Source organism: Triticum aestivum, chromosome 7D, assembly GCF_018294505.1.
Source record: "Triticum aestivum cultivar Chinese Spring chromosome 7D, IWGSC CS RefSeq v2.1, whole genome shotgun sequence".
NCBI classification, from domain to species: domain Eukaryota; kingdom Viridiplantae; phylum Streptophyta; class Magnoliopsida; order Poales; family Poaceae; genus Triticum; species Triticum aestivum.
In genome coordinates this window covers 596,986,366-596,989,765 of record NC_057814.1, presented here as the reverse complement: position 1 = coordinate 596,989,765, position 3,400 = coordinate 596,986,366, and the positions used below count along the sequence as shown (strand labels likewise).

Below are 3,400 nucleotides of genomic sequence, written 5' to 3'. Positions count from 1 at the left end.
GTTTGTCACGTGATTGTAGATGACATTCGTTTTACCATTTTGACTTATGAAGTGTTTTAGCCTTTACATCCTTGATTTTGGATTTTGGGTGTACATGTACTGAGGAAGTCCAACGCAGCTATCACATTTGTGCTGATTTCTGCAATGTACTAGATGTACACATGCTCCTCGCGCTGGTCGAAATTCTGAATTCTAGGTTGTTATTGCTCACTCCAGGTTTAATGTTCCATATAGTTTCTGGGTTGTGTGTTCAAATTCGATTGTTTGATGAAGCCGCAAATAAACATTTACTCCAAGTCATGATCGATCTGTTACTTCCTGATCCGTGCACTCAGACACTTCTTGTTTTTACCTTAAATATGGGTGTATGATGAAGTGGTGTGTTTGTCTTTATGCATACCCCTGGAGGATTAGGGTAAAACTGTTTACGCTTCCTCATTAGCTCCCCTTGGGTATCTCCCGTATGGTATGTTTAGGAATGATTTACATGTCGAGTTATGTAGTATGGTCTACCCGCGTCTCGGCTATTTTGTAACCGGAGACGGAGTACGATCTGGGCTATAGGTTGAAATCTTGATTGACAGTCACGAATGCCGCGCATTACATGTGGCCTGAGATTTGATTCATTCTCTTTGAGTAAAAGGGCAATACTGTGGTCACGGCCAGAGCAACGGTACCATACTGAAACCTCTGTCATGTGAGATTTGATTTATTCTCTGAGTACACCATCTGCCATTTTTGTACGAACAGTGCTGCTCTGATTCCTCTGCAAACCAGAGCAGCCAATTTACCAGTTCATGTACACAGATAGCAGGGACTCTGAAACGTTGGTAAGCTCAGAGGTGGGCTTGTGCAGGGCGCATCTGCCATACTGAAACGTCGGGTCTGAATTTGATCCCGAGGCAGCAACTCGTGCTGGTAAACGGTGGCGGAATTTTCTCGTGCAGGAAACGGTGGTCGAGACAGGTTCAGATCATGCACGGCACACGAAGTCGCTTTCCAATGCTCTGGGCATAGTGGGCTGGGCAAAGCAGATTCAGAGATGCATGCGTCTCTGAATTTTCATCTTCCAAGGCATTCGCATCCCTTGCTGTGCTTATCTCTCCTAATTAGGAAATGTCGCATAAGAATGCAATGCTTATATTCTCTGCGACATCTCCGTCTCCAAGATGTCCTGGATAATCATCGAATCAAAATAATAAAAGATGCCGCCGCAATCTGAGTTGCCGCTGCTGTGTAACGTCGTGTAACGTAGAAACTGAGAACTCTTCATCATGAACGAAAAAGACAAGTCTTTTTCTTTTCTCCCTTTATAAAATAAATATCGTCCAGTGAATTTTCTCGGCCAAGTATGCATTTCAAAGACACTAAACCTTTTAATCAGCAACTACTTTTCTATCATCTCTTTTCATGCTCTTGATGATTCAGTAGCCGTTTTTGTTCCTATGCCGCCTCCGGTCCCAGCTGGGCTTCAGCCTTTTGCATTTGATTCCCCCTTCCTAAAAAAAGGTTAACAATTATTCCTTTTTTGCAAAGAACATTAATTAAGGACACAAAAAATGATTATTCGATAGTGCTAAAGGAGCTGGAGAACGTACAGACTCCTCAGCTGGGAGCTGGGACCTGCTCAATTTTGCGCTGAGAGAGTACTCCTACCACGTCCACATTGCACTTGTAAGCATCTAATTTTTATGCCCAAAATCCAAGCAAGGGAGGAGTATATGGCGTAATGGGAACTCATCCGATTGCCCAAGATAAGTCGTCTGGAAAGTTCCATCCAAGAGCGATCTGTCCATGACAATGATGTCATGGACATCTCCACCGAAGATCCTAGGTTTTCCTCCGGAGCAGCACGAGTGGGTTGACAGTAGTCCTCCGGAGCAGCACGAGTGGGTTGACAATAGTTACAGGATGATGCCTTCATCAAGGTAACGACGCAGAACGCCGCTATCGCCCGTCATCGGCTCGGTTTTCACCAGCAACTATGTCTCCGCGACTCTCAGCCGGGTCTAGATTACAGATCTCGAGATCCGATCACCCAGCCTCAGGTCGACCACCTCTGATGTAGGAGATGACCACCACCGCCATAATCCTTGTGATGCGATGCGACCCGGAGTGCTTCAGCCAGGCGTTGCTGAATCCGACGAGATGCAACAGTTAACGGCATCCGCCCGCCTAGCCCCGAAGGTCCTAGATCGAGCTCGGGACGCGCCCCGGCCGCCACTGCCGCCATCTCCTACTAATCCCGACGGCTGCAGCCAAGCCCCCCGTCGCGCCCCGGCCGCCGCTGCCCGCCATCCTCGTCGGGAGGGAAATCCAAATAAGGCCGTCGCCCCCTCAGATCTCGGGCCAGAGGAGGTCCGCCGCCGTCGCGCCACAGGGCCTTCGCCCAGCGACGTTGCCGGCGGCGGCGGAAGGAGGGGGGGTGCGCGGGGGTCGGGGGCAGGTTGAGTGGTGGCCGCCCGGTGCGGCCCGGCGGCGGCCGCACGGGGTCGGGAGGGAGCTCTATCTACCATACTGAAACGTCGGGTCTGAATTTGATCCACGAGGCAACAACTCGTGCTGTTAAACTGTGTCTGAAGCTACTGCAAACTGTAGAAACAATACTGAACAAGGCAGAGACTGGTTCAATCCAGACGGTGAGGAGAGTCGCTTTCCAACGCGCTGGATTAGCCAGGCTCGCGTCGCGTGGTTTCGGGCCAAATAATGTTGCCATGCGCCCGCTGGCTTGCTACTCATGCCACAGGACTGGCGGCGACCTGTAGCGTTAGGAGCAAGGACGCTGCTGTCCTGCCACTGCCGGCCCAGCCGCCCAGGGAGGCCATGGAACCAGCCTGAATGAATGAACTACATAATGCGCAAAATAGATTCAGAGATTCGTGTATCTCTGAATTTTCATCTTGCAAGCCATTGGCATCCTATGCAATGCTTATCTCCTAATTAGGAAATATCGCATATGAATGCAATGCTTATATTCTGCGCCTCCATGATGTGCGCCGATAACTATCGCATGAATAAAAGAGGCCGCCGCTGTCCTGTTTTTTTCTTGCCCTCAGTTATTCCGGTCTTCGGGTCGTCGTGTAACGTAGTAACTGAGAGCGCTTCATCGTGAACGAAAAAGACTAGTCTATTTTCTTTTCTCTTTAAGTTAAAGATATTTCCTCCATTGATTTTTCTCAGCCAAGAATGCATTTCGAAGACACTAAACCTTTTAATCAACCAGTACTTTTCTATGGTCTCTTTTCTGCACTTGACGATTCAGTAGCCGTTTATGTCCCTATGCCGCCTCCGGTCCCGGCTTGGGATTCAGCCTTTTCCATTTGATTCTCCATTTCTAAAAGAAGATTTACAATTATTCCTTTTTTCGCAAAGAACGTTACGGACAAAAAAAAATCATTAT

At 48.5% G+C, this 3,400-nt stretch overlaps 1 long non-coding RNA gene across 1 annotated transcript; it reads right to left on the bottom strand.

The window, feature by feature from the left end:
• Positions 1 to 1,289: 1,289 nt before the first annotated feature.
• Positions 1,290 to 2,679, bottom strand: LOC123169018 (uncharacterized). The gene is made up of 2 exons (XR_006484606.1): positions 1,599 to 2,679; positions 1,290 to 1,499 (listed from the first exon to the last, which is right to left on the bottom strand). It is a non-coding gene; the product is annotated as an uncharacterized lncRNA (long non-coding RNA).
• Positions 2,680 to 3,400: the final 721 nt, after the last annotated feature.